This window comes from Saccostrea echinata, unplaced genomic scaffold (genome assembly GCF_033153115.1).
Source record: "Saccostrea echinata isolate AGI-Se365-2 ecotype Australia unplaced genomic scaffold, CSIRO_AGI_Sech_v1 ptg000058l, whole genome shotgun sequence".
NCBI lineage: Eukaryota > Metazoa > Mollusca > Bivalvia > Ostreida > Ostreidae > Saccostrea > Saccostrea echinata.
Window position 1 is genome coordinate 2,357,002 of NW_026889807.1, and position 9,224 is coordinate 2,366,225.

Below are 9,224 nucleotides of genomic sequence, written 5' to 3' on the forward strand. Positions count from 1 at the left end.
GCTTAATTGTCCCGAGAGTTAGATTATTCTAACTAGCCAATTCCAAAGTCAAACTTCGCCAACGATACGTCTAATTTGCTTTGAAACTACAAACCTCAATAGTTATACTAAAAATCAAATTTATTTGATTTAAAAAATTTAAAACATTGCCACAATTTAACTCCCAAAAATTTTTCATGACCTTACCGTTTAATCGATTCTTCGAGAAAACAGGTAGAAAAGAACATTATTAGACTATATACAAATGGACCTAAATTATCCGGAATGATAGCTTGTGACTAAGGGTGAAAATTTGTATTTATCCGAATGTACGTAACTTATCTGGAAAAGATAAATATTACTGGGGTTCCTAAAATAAACTCACTTATCCGAGACCAAGTATTATTTCAAAAAAAATATACATTTACATCACTTCGTCCTTTATAACAATATCGTAACGAAAAAATGCATAAAAATAAGAAAGTAAAATAATTGGGTGTATTGTGCTGAGAGAGATAACGAATGCTAACTCTATAAATAAAAATAATGGGAGATGCTGGTCACTAGGGTTTGACCTTTGGGCCTGTACGGTTCCAGGAAAATGATGCATTGGAATGCGGTTTGTTACTTGTTTATCAAAAGATGTATTTGGTAAGGAGAAAAGAGCAACCAATACTGTTGAGGTGACCAGAGGTCAGTTGTTGGTGTAAATTGGCTACAACAAAGAATATTTAAAGATTATGCAAAAGATACCACCACTTATCATAACCGGGTCAACCTCATTCCGGACTCCAGCCTTATTATTTTGTTTCCTTATACCTCAACCATTGAAGTTTGAGGAGGCAGAGTCCCGAATGACATTGGGCCGAGCATGCCTTTCGTTTGTATAACCCGGGATCTTTGGCTACACAGGGAAAAGTGGCTCGCATGAACTTCATATAAAATTCGCACGAATATCATGCGAATTCTTCGCATGAGAAGGAGACGAAAAGGACCACGCATGATATTCGCACGAAAATATCATGCAATTTTTCACATGAAATTCACACGAATATCATGCGAAAAGAAAATTGCACGAAATTCATGTGAAATAAAGAACCCAGGTTTCATATGAATATCATGCGAAGACAAGCATATTTTTTGTACCCCATATATTAATATCAAGCTATTATCTATGAGTGCACCAAACCTAATCCACTAATTCTATCCTTCTTCCTTGGAAATAGAATTTTTGCTTCTTGCAAATGAAGTTTTCTTGAAAAATTCTCTTTTTCTTACTTAGTCAGTTAATCCAGACACAAGTAATGCATGATTATACAAAAAGTAACTTTGAATTTGAAAGAATCAAAACTTGTTTTCTGAACTCCCTGACTGAATAAAGACATCTGTGACATCAATTTCTACATTGAAAACTAAAACAATTGATCTTTTTCTATCTTCTTTATTGAGGTTCTCATCACATAAGATTTCTTTATCTTGAGGATTCTGTTGAGAGGGTGTTGTCATTATAGCTGAAAATACAAAAGTAAAGAATCTCAGGTTATTGAAATTCATAATGGACAATATTTTTTTTTTAAATTAACTATGATTACCGGCTATTGGTACTTTGCGGAACGAAACGGAACGGAACGGAACCAGTTGTGGGGTAATTTGTGGGGGGATTAGAAATGAAAATAAAATGCTACTTTATTATGATACATTATGTTTTTTAATAGCTAAACATAAATTTCTCCACAGTATCAATTAAAGAATTGTAAAATAAAATGCCTGTAAGAGCTAGTTTATAATTATTTTGTCGTGTTGGTTTTTCCAGAGGCTGCATCATATGTAGTTACTAAGTAAACTGTATTGAATGATTGATATGCATTTATTATTGATTTATTATTTATGTTTAAAAAAGAAAAAAAAAACTATCCAAATTTTCCGTCAAGAACTTAGATACATCATTTATCTATTTTATTTTTTACCAACACGTCAGTATAGAAAATAGAGTTGTCCTGCTTTGCCAGCATTACGAAATTCTCTGGTTCCGTTCCGTTAAATACCAGTATCTGTGTGGATATTAGTATTTAGCGAAACGGAACGAAACGCAGTGAAGTTGAAATGTCAGTATGATACATATGCAAGCACCCTGTTGTTATTCAAAGGAAATTCCGTATTAAAAGAAATATACATGTATATAACAAAGACACGAAAGATTAGAAACCATCTTTGAAGAGGAAAAAATCAGGTCAAGCAGGAATGTTTATTAGATTTTTGACTTTTCATAAAGCTTGATTATTTGTCATTATAATAATGTATTTACGGCACTGGTCTTGATGTTGATAAGAAAACTCAAATGCGTTCCGTTCCGTTCCGTTCCGCTAAATACCAGTATCTGTATCTGTGAGGATATTAGTGTTTAGCGGAACGAAACGAAACACAATGAAATGAAATATACGAAGAAATAAGTTGTTACATGAATGTCATATTTTCATTAAAAAATGAAATATTCTATGAGGTAAACTAATTTGCGTAATACAGTCATTTTGAATATTCCGAATTACCCATGATTGTTGTGTTATATAATGTTTGTGACAGCAATAATTTTGCATACAATTAATTATACAATCACAAGAGGGCGTATTACGCTTCGCGTAGGATTTTATTTTGAAATCATACTCTGCAGGAAAATAATTTTCTTCAGTAACATGCATATATAAAGAGAATATATTTTGTAATAAATGTTAATTAATATTTATTAAACATTCCGTTTTAAAGTAATATTTTTTATGTAAAAAAGAAAGAAAAGAAAATACACGATTGTAGTGGATTGATATTATCTAAGGGAAGTAACTCTGAATGTGTATTGTACGTAAGTTTGTGTGCAAGAGTTATGTTTCTTAGTGTTGGTCATGTGTCAGTGTGTATTAGCATGGGTAGTGCGTGCAGCCAGGAGGTCGGTGTGGAAGCATATGTTGATGTAAGCTGTTATGCCTGTTACATGTAATAAAGTTTGGAAAACGGATTAAATTCGAGTATTCTTCACTGGCGACGAGGATGAATACAAAATGGCTACACTGATAGAACTCAACGGAGTTGGGAAATTTGATCCAAATGTTGAAACCATCGCAGTTAAATCAGGCGAGGAAAAGATGGCACAGAAGTTTTGAACTTTTTGTGGTTGGAAAAGGGGTAAGTGACCCAGAACAGAAAAAAGCATTGTTATTACATTGTGCAGGACCAGAAGTTCAAGACATTTTTTATACATTGAATGAAGTGCAAGCGGGTGACAGTGACAATGTGTACACAGTTGCAGTGAAAACATTAGATAAACATTTTGAAAACAAAGTGAATGTGCCGTATGAACGTTATGTTTTTCGAAAAATAACACAAACCGAGAATGAAACAGTAGAACAGTTTATTACGAAATTGAGACAACAGGCAGTGTATTGTGATTTTGCAAATCAGGATGAGCAAATTCGGGATCAAGTGATTGAAAAGTGTAGGTCTCACAAAATAAGAGCTAAGTTGTTAGAGAAAGGAAAAGATTTGACTTTAGAACAATTGAGGACAATAGCAGCTACATATGAAATGACTGAAGTACAGGCTAGACATATGGACACTGAAATTGTGGCGTCAGTTAACAGAATTCAGGGACATCGTGAAAAAACTGATAAACAGAAACAAAAATTTCAGAACAAAAAGCCAGGTAATAAGTGTTTTCGTTGTGGACGAGATGGTCATTTCGCCAAAGATATATCGTGTCCCGCGAGGAATAAAGAGTGTAGAAAATGTGGAAAAGTTGGACACTTTATGAAATGTTGTTTAACAAAGCAGAAATCAGGAAAAGGGGCTACAAGCAGACTAAGCAAAGGAGGGAAAATTCACACAGTGGATAATTCTGAACTGGATTCTGACTCTGATGTGTATGCATTCAGTCTTAAAACAGGGGACAAGTTGTCGGATAAAGTGACAGTCAGTCTTGGAGGAAATCCCGTGACAGTGGGGCATCAGCAAATATTATTGACAAATTTAAAATCTCTGAAGAGGAAACGTATTAAGTGTCAGTCAGAGAAGTGCGAGAAAAAGCTCTTTGCTTACAGTTCTACGGAACCCTTAAAATTACTTGGTAGATTCAGAACGCAGGCATCAATTCAAGAAACTGGTAACAGCAGAGAAGAAGAATTCTATGTACTGGATGGTAAAGGACCGGCATTACTAGGCAAGGACACTGCTATGAATTTAGGAGTTTTGAAACTTGGAGTCAACACAGTTGAGCCAACTGACATTGTTCATGAATATTCTGAGTGTTTTCAAGGAATAGGAAAACTAAAAGACTTTAAGTTGAAATTACATATTGACAAGAATGTGAAACCAGTAGCACAATCTATGTACAGAATTCCTTACAGTTTGAGGGATAAAGTAGGAGAACAGTTGGATGAACTCGAGTCTCAGGATATCATTGAAAGAGTTAATGATCCTACACCGTGGGTCAGTCCAGTCATTATTGTACCAAAACCCAGTGGTGACATTAGATTGTGTGTCGACATGAGACAAGCCAATGCTGCCATAATTCGTGAACGGCATCCTATTCCAACAGTGGATGACATACTCTACATGGTGAATGGTAGCCAAGTTTTTAGTAAGTTGGACCTTAGAAGTCAGATACCATCAAATTGAGCTGGAAGAGTCATCACAGGAGATCACTACATTTGTTACATACAAAGGTCTCTATAGATATAAAAGACTGATGTTTGGCATTTCATCAGCTCCAGAGAAATATCAGCAAGTGATTTCACAAGTGTTTCATGACTGTGAAGGAGTACAGAATATTTCAGACGATATTGTTATTTATGGTCGTGACAAAGCAGAACATGATGAGCGACTTCGCAAAGCCTTACAGAGACTCAAGGATAAAGGATTGACACTAAATTTAAACAAGTGTGAATTTAGGATGAATAAAATAACATTCATGGGGCATGTCTTGTCAAAGAATGGTATAGGACCTACTAGTGAAAGGATCAAGTCATTACTCAACGCTAAAGAGCCAACAAATGGATCTGAAGTGAAAAGTTTCCTTGGACTTGTAAACTTTAGTGCTCGTTATATACCAAATCTTGCTACTGTGGCAGAACCTCTCAGAAGACTGACAAAGAAAAATGTGAAATTTGTCTGGACAGCTGAACAGAAGAAAAGTTTTGACACTTTAAAGAGTTGTTTGTCAAATGTGAAAACTTTGGGACATTACAAATTAGATGCAGAAAAAACTCAGTTAGTGACAGATGCTAGCAATGTAGGCCTTGGTGCTGTCCTACTTCAAGTTAACAAGGGTGAAACACGGGTCATCAGTTATGCTAGTCGTACATTGTCAGCAGCCGAACGCAATTATTCAACAATAGATAAAGAAGCTTTGGCAGTTGTATGGGCATGTGAGAAGTTCCATATCTATCTATACGGGGTTGATTTTGAATTAATCACAGACCACAAGCCATTGGAAGTGCTTTATGGAAGAAAATCCAGACCTAATGCAAGAATTGAAAGATGGCTATTAAAACTTATGGCTTACAACTTCAAAGTGCTGTATTCACCTGGGCATCAGAATATCGCAGATGCATTATCACGTTTGGTGGACAAGACACCTGTAGAAAACAGTAATTCATGGAACACTGAGCAATATGTGAAATTTATTGCAAGGGAGGCAACTCCTCAGGCACTGTCCACTCATGAAGTAGAAGAAGCTTCAAGGAGGGATAATGAACTTATTAGAATTCGGAATTTTATCAAAGAGGGAAAGTGGGAGAAGTCATGTGTTGATTATTACCCATTTCGAGATGAACTTTGTTGTATTGGATACGTGGTGTTGCGTGGATCCAGAATAGTGGTTCCGAGAAATCTGAGGAAGCAGTGTGTACAGTTAGCTCACCAGGGTCATTTAGGGATTGTTGGTACAAAACAGCAGTTAAGAACTAAAGTTTGGTGGCCTGGTATGGATAAGGAAGTGGAGAAGTATGTGAAATCGTGTCATGGATGTCAGATTACCAGTGCATTTCCGAAACCAGAACCAATCAGTCCAACACCCTTACCAACAGGACCATGGCAAGAATTGGCAATTGACATTCTTGGACCGTTAACATCTGGACAGTATGTGGTAGTTGTTGTGGACTATTACAGCCGATACTATGAGATTGAAATTACCAGGGATATTACAAGTGAGAAAATCATTGATATACTGGAGGGAATGTTTTGTCGACATGGACTTCCTCTACAAATAACTTCAGACAATGGACCCCAATTCAGATCTAAGTTATTCAAGGATTATTTAACAGATAACTGTATCAAGCACCGAGCAGTTACACCATTACATCCATCAGCAAACGGGGAGGTAGAGAGACAAAACAGATCATTGATGAAAAGAATTCGGATAGCACAAGCAGAGTCTAAGAATTGGAAGACAGAAGTCCGCAAATATCTATTTGCATACAGAACGACTCCTCATAATACAACAGGAGTACCACCTGCAGAATTGATGTTCCGTCGTAAACTGAGAACAAAGCTACCACAAGTAGAAAATCTACAAGAAAATGTTTATGATGAGGGAGTGCGTGATAAGGATGTGTATTCCAAATACAAAAACAAGCTTTATATCGACAAGAAACGTGGTGCAGTGGATTGTGATTTAGAGCTAGGAGATTCGGTTCTATTGAAGAAAGCAGTCAAGGATAAAATGGATACGCCGTATCATGCCGAGCCGTATAAACTTGTACAGAAAACGGGAAACAGTTGTGTCGTAAAATCGTCGGAGAGAGTTTTAGTGAAGCGAATTAGTGAATTTGCTAAAAAATATCAGGAACCGGAAAGTGCATCTGAGATTCCAGAGACTCCTAGTGAACCGAGTGTTGAGTCTACAGATAACAGTGATGATGTTCCGTCTTCTGCTCCAGTAACTCCGAAACTGAGAAGGTCGACCCGTATTAGGAAATTACCGCAACGTTTTGAGGACTTTGAAATGTGAAACTTATTTTTGTGTGAATGTGATTGATTGTAAGTTCTCTTTATCTAAGACTGTATATTGTAAATGTTTTCTATCAATATTTTGGACAGTAATTTCTTTCCAGTAATTCATTTTATTTTTGAGAATTGTAAAAGTTTATTCTAGAAAAGGGGGTATTGTAGTGGATTGATATTATCTAAGGGAAGTAACTCTGAATGTGTATTGTACGTAAGTTTGTGTGCAAGAGTTATGTTTCTTAGTGTTGGTCATGTGTCAGTGTGTATTAGCATGGGTAGTGCGTGCAGCCAGGAGGTCGGTGTGGAAGCATATGTTGATGTAAGCTGTTATGCCTGTTACATGTAATAAAGTTTGGAAAACGGATTAAATTCGAGTATTCTTCAACGATAGCCATATATTGTTCCGTTCCGCAAATTACCAATACCCACACGGGTATTGGTATTTTGCGGAACGAAACGAAACCATAGGTTTCCTATTGAAGAGAAAGATAAAATTAAATAAAAAAAAGTACGACAGCAGACACAATTTTTTCAATGTATGGTTTGATATTGTTTGATTGTGAAAACAGTGTGATAAATATGGATTTAGATGATGTTAAAAATAAAAACGCAAATATCTTTTCCTCAATTGCTCAGCATTTTTATAGACCATATTTGGTATTATGTAAATGTTATTATATGCATAATATATTGGATGAATGAAGTACTTAGCGTTACAACAACCTTTAGGACAGTAAAATGTTCAGCATAAACATTATTTTGTCGTGTGGGTTTTTCATCTGGTGTGACATCTGTCGTTGCTATGTAAACTGTATTGAGTGATTGATATGTATTAATTATTGATGTAAAATGACTTGATCCAAATGCTTGGGTACAGTGCTTAAGAAATATCGTTTTGTTTATAAACACATCCAAAGTAAAGAGAGTTATCTCGCTTTGCCAACATTGACCATTCTTTGGTTCCGTTCCGTTCCGCTAAATACCAATATCCATGTGGATATTAGTATTTAGAGAAACGGAACGGAACCAACTTACCCTTGAATCATATTTATAAATGTACGAGTATTTTTTGAGTTTCAGTCTGCTATTCTTTATCGGTAAATCTTATTATATTATTTTTAGATGATTTAATATCTAATTACATGGTAATCTGAGAAAAAGCTCCTGCATTCAAATTAAAAGTGACATCGTTAATAATATGCAAAAGTATCCCAAATGTCAACACTGTAAGTATAGAAATGTTTTTGTTTGTATGAAATGATTTTTATTCAAAGACACTTGAATAAAATTTCTTTGTAAAAGGTAGAATTACAATCTTTGAATGCCTTTCTAATTAACAACAAATCTCTAATCTTAAATCCTCTATCAGCCATAATTTCATGACCTGGTCGTACATAATTTAAAAAAAAACACAATTCTTAATAATACCCTGTCAGATTCCCTCAAGACATCAAGATCAATATATTTTCAACCTTCCTGCATGTACACATTCTAAAAGAGATAATAGCAACTTTCCTTTGCGACAATCTGGGAAAAAAATCCGGGAAAATTTTTTTCTTGTCTCTTTAGTATTGATTATCTAAATTGAATAGACGGAATTCCACTTTTCATAATTAAAAAGAATTAGATTAATTGTCTAACAACAGCTAGAGTGCTTGCATATACATCATTAGATTTCAACTTCGCTGTGTTTCGTTTCGTTCCGCTAAATACTAATATCCACACGGATTTGGGTATTTTGCGGAACGGAACGGAACCAGATATATAATGTCCATTATAAAGAGTGTAAATCTGAACCTTATAAATGTATCAATAAATGTTGAATTAGCTAACATTTCTGTCGGCCCATAACACATTACACATATAACGTTACTCAATACTATTGAAACTAGTCTATAAATGTTTCAATTGATTGAGAAATGGTATTTGAGTTATATTATCAGCATCAAGGACCGCAATATATAAATATATAATAATAAATTATAAAATGATAATGATGTTCGTACATGTGCGATTTTATAGTCTTTCTGAAAAGTCAAAAATCTAATTAAAAATCAGGCATATTGATTCTAACTGTCCTTGTCTTTTTCATATTGCTTTTCAAAATTTAAAATACAGGGTTTAATTTTTTTTTATAATTTAATTGAAAAAACAACAGAGTGCTTGCGTGCGTAACATTACAGTTATTCAATTTCGCTGTGTTTTGTTCCGTTCCGCTAAATACTAATATCCACACATGCAGTTATTGGTATTTA